The following is an 18,622-nucleotide window of genomic DNA, read 5'->3' as shown; positions in this document are numbered from 1 at the left end:
CTATTTGTGGGGGGAATAAAAATTATTTATGTCGTGAAGAAGAACAAGCAGTTTTTGCAGAATGTCCTAATATAAAACTGCTTTTAAAACTTAGCAAAAAGACAAAGGTTTTAGCAGCTTTACCTACATGAGTTCAAATACAGAAAGGATCTCAGAATAGTTTCTCTGTGCAATGGTCCTTTTATAGCAGAGTGAGGCTGTGGGAGTTTTTTGGTCTTTTTTAAAAGACTTCAGAACAATAATTTCTCTCCTGCTATTATTTTGGTTAATGTCAGTTTGGAAGAGGGATAGCTTCCTCCTCAACAGGGTACTAGGGTAATAATAATTTAGAGTAATCCTTCCAGGAATCATGCAAACTAGAATGGTATTGGAAAGCCATCTCTTCCAACTTCCATTTAAAAAAAAAAAAAATTGCACCACATTTTTCAGTATGAACAACTACTACTGAGTGAATGAGAACTCTGCTGCAGAAGTCTTAGCTTTATAAAATTCCTTTATGCTCTGTCTCTGAAATTTGTGAGTAACAGGCAAGTAACTTTATAACAACTGTTCTTTCTGCCCCTGGAGTTTAGCCCAGTATGGCCCAGTCTGCTTTATGTTGGCCTACTAAGTCTTAAATATCGGATGTTTGATAGAGCCTGCCTTCTTCCAGGTACAAGCAAGGTCAGATCTCTTGGTGATATAAAATAAACACAAGTACTCACTTCTGTTAAAAATGCCATTGTCCATGTTAGTGAGACATCCAGAACTACAGTAGTCTATCTTTTAATGTGGCAGTTCACAAAGCCTATTAGTGCGCATGTCCATATCTGACTAACACACCATAAAACTTTCTTTTTGCCCTTGTGAAATGTTACTTCTCAAGGAGGGAGGAGGGTAGAGGGCAAAATAATGTGTATGAGAACATATACCAAAAGCAAGGCAGTTGGCTGTTCTCACAGATGGTAAGATCAGGAGGAAAAGGTGCACCTGAATCTCATACTCAGTAAAACGTTTGGTTCTCAGGTTGCTAAGGAATAAACTCCTGCCAAAAACTCATACTGCACAAAGAGTAAGAGGAGTAATTTCAGCTGTGTAACAACTCAGGTCAGTCTTTGTGTTTCTTCACTTCAACATTTTCACTTTAAAATTTATAAAGGTTCAAAAGCTTTAAAGACTTTTTTTTTTTTAAAAAAAAGTGCCTTAAGTGGGAGCTCTGGCACTAATTATTTTGTTTTTGAAAGTTGTGCATCCTTTTTGTGTTTATACATGATCCTTATTTCAATTTAAGAAGTGTCCAGCCCTTATGTCACAGATATATAATGCCTATCTTTAAGATGGAAAGGACGTGAAGCGCATGGGGTTGTGCTGTCTGTCCTGCTTCTGCCCTACTCCCCATAGAACTAGTCATCTTATAATATAAAACTTTAGCTAAATTTGGTAATTGCAACAAGGCTGCCTACAAGTGTGGGTACTGGAAACTAGATAGCAAAGAGAAATCTAAATTAGCATTCTTATCGACCAAGTTTACAGTGCAGCCTTCCCCTTATCTCTTGTGTTTGCTCTGGTGCCTGGGCAATCAATGCACCTGTGGACTTTTGCCCAGCCAGGGGTGAAAGGATAGGAGGGAGCCTGCAAAGGAATGGACAGAGCTCTACAACAACTGGGCTATTCATGCAACTTTTAGGTTTTTTTATTTAAAAAAAAAAAAGTCTACAGTTAGTGCTGCTACTTGCTGGTTCTGAAGCTACAATTAAAGCAGAGTATTATGAAAATAAGGCAAAGAACAGCTGGGATGGTGGGAAATGAACCCTATCACTGTATTGTTCTTTAACACTCAAAGTAAAGGCTTATTTAATTGCATGAACAGTCAGTTCTGCGGCTGCAGCTAACCCCTGCATGCAAAGCTGTGGCTGCCCACAGTGTGCTGAGAGGTTGGGGGTTGCACGAGTACTTTACTGTAGCACTAGAAGAGAGCTAACAGATCGCTTCACCAGCTGCAGCCCTGGTACCACCTGGTGGCCAACTGGCAGAATTTCTCACTGGTTGCGTGGCCGCTTGTAGTGCGGAAACCTTAGTCTTTCTTCCTGCTTTACGCTCCTGCCTGCACAGGCAGGATGAGAAAGAATAAGCGTATGCTGGAAGAAAAATGGGTTTAGTCATTAAGTATCCTCTTCTCTCAGCACAGCACTATGTAAACACAGCTCTTGCACTCAAGCAATTAACTCCCCCTGCCAAACGTGGCTTAGATTAAACCTTGCCCTTGCGTAGTCTTGTCTTCACCAGAAAGTTGTGGGCAGAGGAGAGGGAAAAGGGTGTGTTAATTCAAGGTAAAACCCTACTGAGGCATGCATATTTTTAAGCAAGCTTGGGCTAGGTTAACGCTGGCACTCAGAGTAAAGAGAAACGAGCAAATTCTTTACCCTGCCTTCTCCCCTCCCTCCCCCCCCCCCCCCAAAATGAAAATAGCGTTGGCAGGCTCTTAGGCATGAAGTATTACATCTAAAGCTATGATACAAAACAAAACATCCTATTCAATAGCTACCCTCCTGGAAGCACCAGCACCCCATGGGTACATCCTAATAGTTCCAGGTGGAGACTGCTTTAAATCATGGACAATTTAGTAAGCTGCTTTGATACAAAGAAACTAGACAGTGTGGTGCCAAAGGGAAAGTGAAGTCAAACTGAGGTATGCTCTCAGCCCATGGCCCAGCTGGGCCATTCACAAAAATGTAGTTGCAATGGCCTTATTGTTAAGTGTATTTTAAAGCATAACTTAAGGCAGAAAAGGAAGTATGTATAGCGTTTCCCCAGGAACTGAAAGATGTGGGATCAGTACCTCTTCTGAGGCTGATAAATTCTTGCAGGGCAGTGGCTGCTATCTGTCTGGGTAGGGGATGTGCTCTTATGTTACTGGCAAAGCTATATAGAGAAGCAGCTAAGATTCACTGAGCTAAAGAAAAAGAGCAGAGCATCAGCCCTAAACCAAAGAGAAAAGGTAACAAAACCTATTCTCCATCCCTGTCCCCAAACACCCACCCCTCATAAAATACTCCAAACAATGACTAAGCCAAAACATCCTCTCCCCATACAGAAGAGTCTTGGTACTGATTTGTTTTATTGTCCTTGGAATATGCAATTAGATGAAATCACCTTCAGTGAGATGGGGTGAAAGACTAATTCTTTCTAGGCCCAGATAGGACAGGAACAGAAGTGCTAACGAGTACGCTGATAGACAAGGACTTGATGGTGACTACCATCATGGAAAAAATGCAGCAGTAAGTAGGGAGTTACAGACAGCACCTGAAAGTTGAGGACCTCACTTACAACCAAAGTGAGCTATTTACAACTATTCATTTTACAGAGTAAGTTCTCTCAAGAGTTACCAGGGAAGTTGCCTTGTCAAAGGCAGTAATTCCTATTTAAAAAAAAAAAAACCCACACACACAAAAACCCACACACTTAACATATGCAATTTATCTTCTCCAACTGTCTGCATACAATGTCACTGAGGCATAGCTACCTTTGGGAAAGCAGGACTTAAATAACTATTCACAACAGTAGAAAGTCACAAAGAAACTTTTTGTTTGGAAGCAAACTCTGAGTCCTTCACTGGGTGAGGCCTTATACAAGTCATGGTCCTGTCTGTTGTGTAAGGTTTAGTCCAAAAGACGCTTCACAGTAACATATATTATTTGACAGAATGACTGTTAGTGCTGTTTTTCAAAGCTTCTGGGTATCCAAAGCACCACGCAGCTGAGCACAACAGAGGAGTGTCACCGATAGCTTCATAAGAGACATGCATACAAACCTTGAGATTTGCATGCTTTATGAGTGACTCTGCAGTCAGCACAGCCAGCTATGCGAAACACACACTACTAATACGTACTTTCCTCTGGCTACATGCAAGCATCCATTCTATTAGAGTACCTAACGCTGAGAAACCTACTGAGATTTAGAGACCTTTCCCTGGTCTAGCCTCCGTGTGTAATGAGACATTCTAGCTGATAGAGACATCACTCTCATGCTAATACTGAATTTTGAATAATGCTCAGCTCATATTTCAAGGAAATTTTATTTCTGTCTTGTCACCTTCTGTGCACCTGTGTGTTTGAAACAGCTCAGAAGTGAAATTGGCACATAAAAAAAATACACAAAGAAAAGCAAAAAGCTTCGTATATATCAAGTAATTTTCAAAATGCACTGGTATGTCATGACCCTACGAACTAATTAAACCTCATGCTTTGATGTTTGCTAAACTCCAATTATTTCTGAAAAATACTGTCCTACATGCAGTTTATTTCAGAATTATCCATCACAAGGTATTTTACACTGTTCTTCGAAGCATCTTATACTGCCCACTGTCAGAAGACTAATAGATCATGGATTTGATCCAGCGTGGGAATTTTCAGGTTTCTAATTTGCAATGATGACCAAGACCCCCTGCAACCGGAATGTAAAAGAGTTACTGAACTAAGACCAAAAAAGAAGGATGGGTAGGTAACAAAGGGTGTAGCTTCTTAACCTCTACAATTACAGTTAATGAAATACCAACAGACAGAAACAAATAGTCAAATAAAAATATAGCAGTGTATTTTGATTTAACAATGGGTTTTCTAGTAAAAGGGGACTTTATTAGAACATTCTGCTAAGAGTTTATTCCATTCATTTATCTTCCTGTTTAAAGAAGTCTCCATACACCCAACGTGTACTCTGGACAACCTGCCCACAATTAATAGTCTTATTTTGTCTTATCAGAGATTTATGAAGACAATACATTTATTTAATGCAGATTAAAACATGCACTGCTAATGAAGAACAGATGAGTAAAGTCTCAGTTAATGACTATTTTCAATTCAGTTCACTCTCAGTTAATTATATTATGCAATAGCTAGCACACATCTGCTCCTAACTGGTTAAATAGTTATGCAACCTTATTCCTACTAAAATCAACAGCAAAATTCCCATTGCTCCAGTGAGCTTTCAACAAGCCCCTAAGACTGAGGAAAACAAGGACAGTCATCTGTACTTTGTGTTACTTTGGTAATATTACACAAGTTTAGACCTCAAGGCCACTGAAGTCAAGGGAAGGACTGGGGCCTGAGCTAAAGGAGCCAAGCCCAGGCAGGGGCTCAAATTACCAGCCAATACAGTCATCCAACATACAGAACTTCGCTGGATTAAAGGGTATTCTTGCCAGGTCACTTGTCAAGCTCCTGCAAGGAGAAAACAACCGTATGAAGAAAATAAGCCTCTTGACAGTAATACCGGATGGCCGGTGCCTGTGCTTTTTGTACAGTATGCAGGGGCACCAAATGCGCAATCTTGGTTACTCAGACATTTTTTGGGGCAGCCCCAAGCCTGCCCCGGCAGAGGCTGCATGGAAGCGGGGTCTGTAAGCTCGAGCCAGCTGCCCGGCCCATGCAGGCTGGCAGGAAGAGCCAGCTCCACCAAGAAGAGAGGCAGAGAGGTGGCATTTCTCAGCCTAACACGCGCACGCACAGGCTGTATCTCACTGACTCAACACACTGAGGGCTGCATCCAGCTGCACACAAACTTCCCAGCATCTGATACTAGGTACAGCTAGGCAACCTCTTTCATGAATCTTTCCAATAGTTTTGTGTCTACTGGGCATCGCTTCAGTAGCGAGAGATCGGTTTTCTTCCTGTCAATGCAAAACCCTCCGCTGTTTAATCTGTGAACTGCCTTGTGATAATTTCCACTTAAAATGTGTGTGCCCTAGATACTAGACATACATATATTTTTTGGATAATACACTTTTTGTATACAGCTAGTATGTGATGTACTTTCATTTATTTATAAAACAGAACTTTTAAAAAAGATTGCAAACATTTTTACAAAGCATAAAAATACAGTTTTGTGTCTCCAAGAGGCCTCTGGAAAATCAACACTCACCCCACTCCTGGCAGTAGTACTGTGGAGCTGTATTACAGCTCACGTTCTTTGGTCGGTATCTGTTCTTGCAACAGAGCTACGTTAGTGCTGCAGAAGACGACTTCTCTGCTACAAGTCAAGCGCCATTCTAATGGTATTTATGACTGTATTTAAAGTGATGCAAAATGACTTAGGTCTATGAAACATCTGCCCTGCGCCTCCAGTTGTGCTACCTGCCTTGAAGGAATAGATTAAAACCACGGGATCGAAGGGGCTTAGCAGCTGAATGAAGGAGCTGAGTTTATATTGCAACTTGGGTGAATTTGCTAGTGAAGACAAATCCTCAGACTACGGACCATGCGTTTATTATAGGGACTGTCTGATGTCTGGAGAAAATAGCAAAGAGAGCCCTGGCTCTCAAATACCTACTGCTACAGTACATAGGATACCTGGAGTTCAGGCATGCCAGAGACAACCACTACAGTACACAAAAAGTTGCATGTTAAAGAACTGTTGAAAAATAAGAATAGGCATTTCTCAATAATACTAATAGGCTGAGCTTTAATAGTTAGCCTGACCCTGGAGCTTACCACAAAAACAAACGCACAACGCAGATGACAGCCACTCAAGACATTACGGAGAAGACTGTCGGCTTCTTATTTTTTTAATTCATCATGCGCTTCAGTGTTTAAACCCTTAGTGACAACATCTTAAATACAAATTTGGCTCTACGTTATGAAAAATCTCTAAGGAACTTCTACTACATACTTACGGTGGTTCTTCCCCTTCACAACATTCACCTCTATTTTAAATAAATTGCTGATCACTTTCACAAGCATTGTTAGACACTGGCACCCTTCTCTCATGCATGTGTCTTTGAAGGAACGATAACAAGACACTGAGATATCGCAGCGCTACTTGCTGAAAACCCAAGACTTCACCACCTGCGCAAGGAGCCTAAGTTACGCTCCAGAAGTCCTCGAGATCTGCACTTGAGGTGCCTATGACCTCAGGAAAGAGTCAAAGTTCATTTCTTGATGCAGCCTCTGTTCTTCCTCGAATAAGTGGTATACAACTCAAAGCAGCTATTCCTTTACTTTAATATCAGACCAGCAAGGCTTATTCACTTATTCTCTATGTCACTGCCCTGTGTCTCACTACTAATGCCAGTAAGACACATCAGCAAAGTATGTCTCCTTAGCTAGAAACTAGTGATTTAGGGAATATTAATTTTCTTTGACCGCTGTGCTAAGCTGTACAATGCACTTAGTTGCCAGAGCAGTTGGTCCAGGGATTTGGCCACAAAATAAAGGCAGGCAGATCTATTCCTTAATGGGGAAGTGGAACCTCCGGAATTCAAGTCTTTATTTTGCACAGGAGATGTTTCTTGCTTTCGGCTTGCACACTTTTCTTGTATAGGAGTCATTGATTCTGACTCGTTTTCCCAACAAAATTTCAGAGTGCTGCTCTACTCTATCAAAACAATGCGTCCTCCAGGTTAAGAGGAGAGTCTTGCCCATAAAAGTCATCTTTCTGGTTTTCTTTTCTTTTTTAATTCTGCATGAGTGAAGCTAGCAGAATTTGCTCCGTAGGGTGTTACGGTTAACATTCCGTTGTGATCAAAAAAATTCAGCATCAGAAGTAATATTGGCAATTTTTAGTAGAACATTGAAAAGCAAATCCTTTTAGTCCTCTCAGGTAAATACACAACATTTTAAAAATAAAGTCCCCTGTTCTCAGTGCACAGATTTACATTTCCTCTGTTGAATGACTACAGAGTAGTCCATGTAACTAAAAACTAGTGAATTTTTCTTCATCATTTTGTCCGCCTTAAAAAAGGTCATTATTTTTGTACAGGCCGCTCAAACATATCCCCTTTCAGTTTTCCTACTCCAAACTAGATTCAAAATGTTTCTTTTTTCCTTTACCATCAGGCTTCTGGCTTTGCAATTAACACACATCAAACAGATCTCAAGATGTCACTAAAACGGGTAATGCAACTATGATGCATGTTTATGCTGTAAGTAATCCTATCAAAGTCAAAAAAAATCTGCAAAATCAAGTGCATGAGCCACAGAAAAGGGTTTATATTCCTTCCATACGCAGGTTCTGAAGCGCTTGGAAAAGCATGTCTTTTACATGCCGTATCATCTGCGTCCTGTTTAGAAAGTACTGATGCCCCTGAGCGTGGTGGACAGGTAGTCTCAAGAGTACCACAGAAATACCACTAGTGTGGACTAGCTGTTCGTGTTATCCCTCCCTTTATAAAACACTAAAAGATCTCTTAATAGCGCAAGAAAGAACTAACCTGAACTATATTTGAATAATACTGAACTACTGGATTACAGTTAAAAATACCAATTCTCTTGTTTAACATAATGCTAGATATACGAAGTCACTTAGTGCAGAAACATGAATTCTGTACCCCAGCAAAACCCTCCTGACTTGGTAGGAGTTATATTTAAAAAAGTACTGAGCGATTCTTCAAACACTTCCGAATTGTTAAATAGGCCTGCAAGCGTTTGCAGAACTGGGGTCTAAACATTTGGTCCTTTATTTATTTAGAATAAAAGAAAGGGAAATATTAGCCTGTGCTAGACTGGTTCAACTTCTGAATCCACTGGTACTGGAGATCGTTTAATAAAAATACTGTGGAGTTTTTTTTCTTTTTTAAAGCATCATCACAATTAAGGCCAACATTTGTAATCACTATCATTCCTGTAGCGAGTTCTAGTTGTCGTATATAAAGTATGTGTTGTTTAAACATCTTACAGAAGGAATCATTGTATTTCATGGCTCAAAGCACACAATAACGACTGGAAAGATTTAAAAGTGCCCTAACTGTCCCATTCCTCCTACCTACACGTTTAAAATAAGATTCAGGAGCAACTGATTTGATTCTTGTTTTTTTGGTTTTCCAATGTCAGAGCAAAATAATGCATTTAACAGATTAATAATCTGAGACAGAAAAACACCTCCTTTACAACAACTCCATAGAATGCAACACTCTAGATTATTAAAGTATGCTAATTAGGCTAAACATAATTAAAAAAAAAAAATCAAGCCGAAAGAAAAAATAGGCAGCTTGACACAAACATCAACTGGCTTTTAATTATGTTTTAATTCAAACTAATTTATCTAAATAAAAAACTCACTATAAACACACAAACGTCTTTCACTATCTTAGCTAGGGAAACTCATATACAGTATGTTTTCTAGAGGGAATGCATCTAAAATCAGGAATCAGAAAGTACTATTTTTTTTTATTGTAAAGGATTACAGTAACTGAGATAAGGTTCCATATATTTCAGATTTGTCACAGGAGGGGGACGGGGGCAATGACACATTAAACAATTCACTAGCTTCATTCCTACTGCTTCAGCTGATTGCAGTTCAATAAGCTGTATCACCCGAATAATTTTTACTATGGAAAAATACTTAAATACACTTTTGCATGTATAGCTCATTAGTTTCCTAATTATTTCCTCTTCCTTTAGGACAAATAAAAAGGCATCTTAGCAGTTCATCTCTGAACAGGAGTGTGCAGAATCCCACTGCCAAAAACATTATCAAAGGTCTGCTGAATTCAGTGATCAGCGTCTTCACCTATAAATACACAGTAGCATCTCACATGGTAAAAACTGTATGAAATGCTGTCAAAGCAATCTAATAAACACATCTACAAAGAAAGAAAAACACAACAGCCATTCTATATTACACGACACTGTAGTATAAATTAATCACATTTCTCAACTCTGTAAGAAAGAAGCCAGGAGTCAGAGTATTCATAAAGATCAGGAACAAAGCCCCCAGATCAAAACAATAACTTTAAAAGACTCAAACCACATTTTAAAAGGCTGCAAAATGCTTTGAAAATATTAAAAAGAACCCCAACAAACTCAACTACTGCCTCCAAATTTCTTGCTATAAGCTTTATTTTTTGCATCCCATCCTGAAGGGCAGACAATGGTAAATTTTTGACAGACTAGCATAATTTTTCAGGTATATATATAAATATATATTAAATATATATACACACACACACATATATATATATATCTCACAGGTTCCACTCACTTGCATTAAATCCCCCATGGCTTCTCTACGTGGCCTCCCTACACTCCAGGAAAAAAATAAAAATAAAATAAAAATAAGAATAAAATAGTTGTTTTGGCCCTACCTGTACATTCAGTCGGTTTTATTTACGCTGCCTGGAGAGAGAGACAGAGAACATAACGATGTGACAGTTCTGCCAAACTACCCCTCTTCGGTCTCAGCTGTTCTACTCAGAAGAGCACCAGAAAGAAAAAGTTACAGCAACTTTCACACATTCACATTCATTTTTAGAACCATCACCCAAAGACCAAAAAAAAAAAAACCCAAACAGTTATCAACTTTGTATTTTATAAGATACAGGGAAAAAAGAAGATTTTTTAAAAATTTTTACGGAAAGCAAAGTTACCAAAAATATATTTTTGACCATACCTCCTTTAATTTTTTTTTTTTTCAGAAAGACGATCTCAACTGGTTATAAAGAAAATTATTTCTTCAGCCACACAGTTCTGCATTTTATTTTTATTTAAAATAAAAACTTACAACAACGCTAAAAAAAAAGAAAAGAAAGAAAGAAAGAAAGGAAAAAAAAAAAACCCAAACCAAAGCCAGGTTTTGGCCGCTGGGCTCCCTCCCCCGAACTGACACTTTATGAAAACCTTCTGTACTTTTTTTTCCCCCCCGCCTCCCTCCCGCTCTCTCTCCCTCTCTACTACCTCCAAGATGGTAGGAAAGTTGTTGTTTTGGAGGGCAGAGGAGCCGCTCTCTGATGTTATGTCCTCGCGGTGCCTGTAGTGGTGCTGTAGGAGGCTGCTGGCTCTCTTCTCCAGCAGCCCCGGCAGCCCTGCCTTCCTCGCTGGAGAATATATTCAGGGATTCCCCTTTAATAATCACCTACCCTCCGAGCACTTTGTAGTTTTAAAATAATAAAGAGCCCCCCAAAAGCTTCCTCCCCACGAAAAGCGGGATCTCCTCAGAGCCAGGGGGGCAGCCGCTCCTCAGCGCAGAGCCCGAGCCCATTCCCGGTCCCTCTGCTGGGGAGGAAACTCCGATCTGTCAGCCCAACAGAGGGAAAGGGGGGAGAGCGGAGAGAGGAGGAAAAAAAAAGCAGCTGGAAAGGTAAGCCAGGCCCGGCCTGCATCCCCGGGCTCGCGTAGCGCGGCAGGCGGCGCGGGGGGTGGGGGGCGGGCGGCCGGGCGGCCTACGCGAGGCCGGGGCGGCGCAGGCCGCGGCGGGGGGGGGGAGGTGCGGGGCGCCGGCGGCGTTTTCAGCCCGGCGGGCGCCGCAAGGAGCCCCGGAGCGGGCCGGAAAGGGGGGGAGGCCGGAGCCCCCCTCAGAGCGGCAGGGTCGCGGCGGCGCCTTTGGCCCGCGAGGTGAAGGGCGGCGGGCGAGAAGGGGGGCGGAGGAGGGGGGGGTGTGTTGGGGCGGGGGGGGAGCTAGGCCGCAGCGCCGCGCGGCCTAACCGCGCCGCTGCCGGCCGGGCCGGGCCGGGTCGGGCCGGGGCCCCGCTGCGCGCCCCGCGGAGCGGCCGGCGGGAGGGGGAGGCGGCGGCGGCGGCGGGGGGACGCGGGGCCGACATGGCTCCGCCGGGCGGCGGGGGGGCCGGGCCGCGCCGGCCGCCGCCTGCCAAGTTTGGCGGCGGCGTTTTTCGGGTGCGCTGCCCCCCCCCCCCCCCGCTCCCCTCACCGCCGCCGTCTCGTCCTCCTCGCAACTTTTTATTTATTTTTTTTTTTGAGGGTTTTTTCTTTTTGGTGGTGGGGGGGGGGACGGAGTGCCCCCCCCGTTTAAACAAGGCGGGAGGAGGGGGGGGCCGCCCCCCAAAAGGGGGGTGCGGGCGGCGGCAGACCCCCCCCCCCACACGCACACACGGCCCCGGGCGGTGGTGATGGTGGTGGCGGCGGCGGCAGCTTCGCGCCCCGCCGCGTGCCGGGGGCCTGGCGCGAGGCCCGCGTTGCCCGGCTGGCAGCGGGCGCCCCCCCAAAACCCGGGGCGCCCTCGAAGGTGGGCGCCCACCCCGGCGTACGGCCTCGCCCCACGCACGCACGCGCGGGTCCGGCCCGCGGCCGGGACCCCGCGGGGTGTCGGGGCGGCCCTGGGGCAGGGGACCGTCTCTGCGGTGCTCTTACACCCAGCTGAAAATAAAAGGATCCTTTCCCTCACCCCCCCACCCCTTTTCTTCTTTTTTTTTTTTTTTTTTTTTTCCCCTTAGCAAAAGAAACGTCTGGTAGTTGCGAGCTCGCTGGAAAACCAAGCAACGCGCTTCGCCCAGCGCAGGTGGAGCAGCTCTGCTTGCTGAGGTTAGAGATGCGTAGTGTGGTGCCCCTGCTCTGTACAATGCCGTTTGGCTTAAAAGGCCGACTGCTGCACGCGAGCAACCGCACAGAAATTTTGGAAGCGCGTAGCTCAGAGCCGCGCGCGCGTTCCCCCGTGCGATTAAAATACGGGGATCCATAGTTAGTTCTAACTTGGTTACTTAACAACACGTGATGAAGGTTTGTTTTAAGGCTGTTGACAATCTTTGGGAATTGCTATACTTTTTAAAAAAAAAAAAAAGACTAACGTAGGGCAATGCCCTATTCCCTCGTAGCTGAGCGTCCGCTTGTCCTGGCAGCGCTGTCGTGCCGGCCGCAGCGGTGTTTCGTCATGAGCGCTCACTGACCAGGTGTCACTGCTGATCGATAAGCGATAGCGCTGGTGCTCTGTGTGAAGCTCTCGTAGCGACGCTTTCGCAGCCATCTTCGGGCTTGTGTGTGGTTTGTTGGTAATACATACATCTATAAAACAAGTTTTATTAATCATAAAACTAAATTATCTGCAGAAAGCAATCCAGAATTTTAGTAGGAGTTGTTCCGATGTTTCCATATTTTTACGACAAATGAACTCGTTATATGTAGGGCCTGGTCCTCTGGAGTTGCATGTGCCGTGCTCTCGCAGGATGATAAATCCTCAGAAAAGTATAAATTTATTGTAATACCATATTGAAACTGGGGTAGCTTAAAACTGCTAAAAGGCTGCTCTGTGAGGAACTCTATTGCCTTATTCATTTACTGAGTATTCTCACTGAAGCATGAATGATATTCCCGCGTTGTGTGAAAATAAGGTTGTGTGTCTTTGCAGCACTGGGACTAAGGCTAAGGTATTTTGTTTAAGCTCGTGTGCAAATGCAGGTTAGCTGTTATTTGCATAAATAAAAGACAGACTTGTAGTTCTTTTCATTCAAGTACAGATGCAAAGTATACTGTGGTGTGCTTAGCCTCCGCTTTCTCCCTGGGTCATGGTTTTGATATTTTGAGATAATATTTTAAAGTGCATTTCTGTGATGTTGCAGTGGCCTAAATCTTCATTTATTGCTGCTTCTGAAGGCCTTTTCCTGCAGCCCCGTTTGCCCTGGCAAAACCTGGGCTTGCTTATATAGGGAGAGATAGACATATATATATAGAGAGATATATATATAGAAATAAGTGTGGTTCTATGCAGGCATGAGAATCTGCCTATGTGGATGCAGTTGCAGGATTGGGGCCTTACAACTTGAGTTCAAATAGAGAAATCTTTGTTCCAAAAATTTCTAAAAATACAGAACCAGTCTTGAACCTTAACTCATGAATAGCCATGTTCAGGAAATGATCTTACTGAAATCTAAGGCAGTGTGCTCTCAGCTACAGTTTTCAGTTACGAACTTTCCTACTCAACATCTTCTCCCTTTAAAAATCCTTTGAAGTTTTAAAAATTCCTAGCATCTTAAATGGTTATTGCTTTTTAGACTTGGGGCTATCGTTGTCCTTCCTTAAGGCGCAGTTTACCAGATGAGTGAATTAGCTGAAATTAAAATTCCAGCTTAAATTCATTTTATGTAGGAAAACAAAAAGAAGAAATTGTTCAGTTTTGGAACAAAAAGTTGTCCGTCCCCCCCCCCCCCCCCCCCCCACAGTTATGTTTTTTTTCCTGCAGATTGAAGCTTGTTGCAAGTCTATATGTCACTATTATTAGGAATAACGCTTAATTTTAATTTTATATTTATTGCATTGTATTCTGAAGCATAATTTGTATTGTCAGTATTGCCTAAAAGGTATTATTGTTTTTCTCTTGATATATTGCACATCCTTATTCAGTAGATGCTGCCTTTTTTGCAGAGTTGAAGTAATAAGCTTTTTTAAAAGGCAGAATGAGGACAATGTTGCTGCTTCTGTTTTCCTAGGTAGATTTTAACATGTGAATATAGTAGTCCAAAAATATGATTCCAGATAGTAATTAAAAATGGTTAGCCCTTACGTATCATTGAGTGCCTTCATCCTGCGGCAGATCTTCTGTCTGGGTACTTCAGCATGTGTGCGGTGCCTTGGCTTGTGCAGGGCTCTTCGGAGTTCCCCCTGGGTGAGGGCTGTGCTCTTGTTGGTAAAGTTGTCCCCAACAATAACTCTTGTAGTTGACTTTGGTGGCCTCATAGTGTTTTCTCTCTCAAATTGGATGGTTTTACTAATAAAATGGTTCTGTTTTGTTTCCAGAATTAAAGCAGGCCTGGTTTGGTTAGCTGAGCATAGCAGAGAGCTGAGCTGCTGAATGACCAGAAATAAGCCCAACTTATGATTAGATCACAGAGCAGAGACAGAAGCTCCAACTCTGTGGTGTTGATGTCGACCACAATTAGATGCGGTGTAGCTACTCTTGATGGAACAGAACACTTTCCGGAGAGGGACTAGTTGCCTAAAGTCTCAAAGTATGAAATAGATAGAAATGGAGCGTTTTTGCTTTCTCTGTAATATGGTTTGTACCAATACTGACTGAAGGTTATTACTGTAAGGTGGCTTGAAATGTATCTTTTGCAATGATTTTCATGGTCCCTGTCCAGCTCTGAGTGGATTAAACTCCATGTTGTCCAAACATCTTAAAATCTATGTATTTAATGTTTGTTAGTCCCAGCAGAAGGGCCAGGCAACGCGAACGCGGGGAATTTTTCTCTCCTGGTCAAATAGAGGAGTCAACAAAACTGCTGTTTAAGCTATTTGAGTTTGTGGATAAGCTGAGGTTCTTAGAGATCCCTGTTCCCCTTCTATCCCCAAGCTGGTGTTTTTTGGAAACGTGTAGATGATTATACCTTGTCTGTGAGTTGCCAGGAACACACCAAGCAATATAACATCAAGTCTGTGCTAATATTAGAAAATACAAAACAGCACAGTTAAGACCTCTTTAGTGGTGGCTTGTGTTTGGATGCGATGTGTGAACCTGTACGCTCAGTCCTCTTAATTGTACGTCTTTTAACCACTGACAGATAATTGCAATGCAGTTTACAAGGCGTCTGGGGATTCCGTTGCCCAAAAGGGTCTTGCTTGCAGTGAATGTCAAACGCCAAGCATACATTTTTAAATGTGTCTAATCCACGTGGTTTAAAATATTTTCAGCACAGTGTTTTCTCAGAATTGCTGATTGATTTTTATTTTATTTTATTTTTTTTGGTCTACAATGCTTTGGGCTTTCTGATCGCGACTAGGCCATTAACTTCTCTGTAGACTACAGAAGAGATCAGGTACCAAATTTCTGCGTGATACGACACTGACAACTCTCAGTATGACCTAGCAAAGATTTCCCCATAACGTTTGCTGCAGCAACGTTCCTCAACCTTTCTGAAGGACTGCTTAACTATTTTGGGAGGGAGCGCACAGAGTGCAGAGGTACAGCTTTGTTGTCTTGGAGTTGACGTGCACTGCAAGGGAACTGATTATGCCTGCTTGCGGGTACTAAAAGCAGTTGGGAGCTGGCCTCTTCCTATGCCTGACAGCAGGCGCTGACAGCTGCGCAGGTGTGTGCATTTAAGTGTTTTCTTTCTCTTTTTACCATCGTTTTGCAAGCTGCCTTCTGTTGTGTCATGGACCACCAGTGGCCACAGTCTGCAGGACAAGTAATGCTGCCCTAAGTGATTATGTCATGAAGAGCGGCTTTGCTTCTCTGTCCTGCCCGTCTTTGCTATGCGGCCTCGCTAGGGTGCTAAGTTTGCTGCTCTTCACATGCCCAGATGGGATTTTTAGCAGAGGAAGGAGGTCTTGTTCCAGTCATGGTTTCAGGAGTGAAAATGGGAGAAGGGGAGATAGGAATGTGTTCCCAAATTTCAAATGTTAGTGCTGACCTCATAGGAACACAGGAAATGCTGGGTCAGATCAGTGGTCTGTCCAGCCTAGTGCCCTGTCTTGGGCAGGGGGAATAAGCGATGCTATTGAAGGAGAATACAAAAGCCTGGGCACTTCTTCGTGTTCTCAGCTCTTTCAGCATCCGTTTTTGTTAAATTAGGCATTCTAGCAGGTGCATCACCGCCCGCTTCTTTTAGTGTCTGCTTATGTCCCCATTGTCTCTTTTTTTGAACCTGATGGTACTATCTGCTGCCACAACCTTCTGTGGCACCAAGTTCCAGAAGTTCACTGGCTAATCTGTTTTTAAAATAAAAAAAAAAGTAATTTTTTTTAATATGTTTTAAATCAATCTCTTACTAGCTTCATCGAGCACCTCTGTTTCTAGAGGTGTATGATTTGATACGTGACGTTTCTGTGTTTCCCTTATCCCCTACCTTTATGATTTTGTAAAGCTCAGTCATTTCCTACATCAGTTGGCTACAGCACAGATTTCTGGGCTCTCTTCTGCTCTTCGCCCTGTTGCTTCTGACTATCTCAAAATCTTTTATTTAGAAGCAGTTGTTTAAGAAATGTGCAGGATCCTTAAGACGCAGCTTCTGGCTCCTCATTCATGGGTTGTAGCTAAAGCCAGTTTGAGCATATGCAACTGTTTGTGTTGAATCTTTCTACAGCTTCAGTGTGGAGTATAATTGCCAGCCCTGAAACAACTTCCAGAGGGTTTTGTACCCTGATATTTTTGCAGCAAAGTACAGCTGCTTAAACGTTCGTGTTTTTTTTTTTTCTTTTTTTTCCAGGGGAAGTCCATGTTTCCGTCATCTCTTACTGAATCCTGTGGGACAAAAATAATTTCTCCCCCACCCACTATTTAGCTAACTGTGACTTCAGTTCTTTTCAGATAAGTGGCATGTGCCTAGTCTAGTGCTGTGCTGCTTCTTATATAGTAGCAAAAAGCTCTGGTAAGAATGCCTGTGTATTTTGTTTGGATTACAATACTAGTTCAGGTTAAATCAGAATCAACAGATTAAAAAGTCCTTGTAATGTATATATGCTATGGAAGTAAAAAGAAAAGGCTCTTTTTAGATTCAGTACAACTTTAGTGCCTGATCCTGGAGTATATCCATACAGTGCCACTGCCTTTCAGGGGCTCGATGCAGGAGTCTATCAGTAAAGATTTAATTGCAAGATTGAGAGATTTGCTGCAGTTTTTTTTTTTTTTTTTTTTTTTAGTATAAGACTGGCAGCTGGGTTGGTTGCCTTTCTTTTTGTTCATCACTCTGTAGTTGCACTGATCAATTCCTATCAAGATTTTTAACATGATTACATTATATGAGCTTCTCTTAGTGTGTATGTAGACTCAAAAAAATCATGTTCAAGCTCATTGGCTTCCTTGAGGAATGTTGTCAGTATTTGTGCTTAAATATTTCACATAGCATGCTGCTTGTGCCCCATATCTTTCGGAAAGACGACAAGGGAAATGCTGTGCCGGCCTTGACGCTGTCAAGTTAAACACAAAAATAAGACTTAAAATTACAAGTTAAATCCAAAAATAAGACTGGGGGCACAAGAATAAACCTGAGATTGCAGTGGCTGGGAAGGGCAGAGTAGTTATCGCGGTGTATTTCTTGCTGTTTACTTTGGAAGAGTTCTGAAGAACTCTCTTTCTTTGGCTTGTTGCTTGATAACCTGAAGAAAAAGAAATGTTGCTGGGTTGTGCAAAAGAGGAGAAGGTCACTGATCAGTAAGAGGACTCTACAAAGCATAGTAGTAGTAGCTTAAAAGAAGATGGTACATAGAAAGAAATATTGAGCAGCACCCAGGTCATCCCACCTCTGCAAGATTCCCCTGTTCTTTCAAGTTTTTCATTTTGTCCAGTATGTCCCTAAGTACAAGCTTCAGTTAACTGCTGAGAGAAACAAATCCCAGGGCAAAGGACTTTCTGTTAACCTCATTCTGTGTATGAGATGCAATTAGTTAAGGTGCATTTGATTATTTCTGCTACCATAGTAATGGAGGGGGCTCTCTCTCCAACATATGGGACCCAAACCCAGGTCACAACCTTCCAGTATATTGGGCACATCACCATGGGATTTCTTTTTTTCCTTCACATGATTGCTGGATAATATTGAAGTGCACGTCAGTGTCTGCCTTAACAAAGGCGTCTGAAAGGATTGTTTGGTTCTCGCTACACTAAAAAAGTGATGATAGTTCCCTGTTTCCATGCCATATTTTTGAAGGGAGGGCACAGCCAACAAAACAATGAATTTTTTTTGTGTTAGGACTAAAGCATTGTGATGGGTATAGCTTCAAATGTATATAGTATATGCTCTTCCATGCGTTGAGAGAAATTGAGAAAAGTGGTTGGAACTGGGGTAGATGGTCTGTGCTTATGCTTTAGCTATCTGGCATAAATTAAGTGCTAGGCGCCTGTCCCGAGCGGGTACTTGTGTTTGTGCATGGAAAGGGAACTATGTGCATAAAGAGGAAACATGAAATGATCCTCGCTATTGTCAAATGATTAGTTAGGTCACTCGTATTTAAGTCAGTAACATTTTGTAGTGAATACACCCATTCTGTAT

General features: G+C 42.5%; 1 protein-coding gene and 1 long non-coding RNA gene across 9 annotated transcripts in view; one reads left to right on the top strand and one right to left on the bottom strand.

Annotated features, from left to right (window-relative positions):
- Window positions 1-5,730: 5,730 nt before the first annotated feature.
- Window positions 5,731-11,005, bottom strand: LOC104143997 (uncharacterized). The gene is made up of 3 exons (XR_694018.2): window positions 10,644-11,005; window positions 10,055-10,085; window positions 5,731-9,480 (listed from the first exon to the last, which is right to left on the bottom strand). It is a non-coding gene; the product is annotated as an uncharacterized lncRNA (long non-coding RNA).
- The window catches only part of INO80D (INO80 complex subunit D), a 38,943-nt gene continuing 31,212 nt past the window's right edge, over window positions 10,892-18,622 (top strand). For 2 of the 8 annotated variants that reach the window (XM_068948033.1, XM_009674758.2), the window contains exons 1-2: window positions 10,892-11,046; window positions 12,137-12,224. The gene's annotated coding sequence lies outside the window, so the exon portion shown is untranslated. Of the gene's footprint in view, window positions 11,047-11,168; window positions 11,301-12,136; window positions 12,225-12,514; window positions 12,689-18,622 lie in introns of those variants that run through there. The other 6 variants (XM_068948032.1, XM_068948034.1, XM_068948036.1 and 3 more) reach the window with 6 other exon arrangements.

The sequence above is a fragment of the Struthio camelus genome, chromosome 6 (genome assembly GCF_040807025.1).
Source record: "Struthio camelus isolate bStrCam1 chromosome 6, bStrCam1.hap1, whole genome shotgun sequence".
Classification (NCBI taxonomy): Eukaryota; Metazoa; Chordata; class Aves; order Struthioniformes; family Struthionidae; genus Struthio; species Struthio camelus.
The sequence above is the reverse complement of the archived record's forward strand: the minus strand, read 5'-3'. Positions and strand labels throughout refer to the sequence as shown.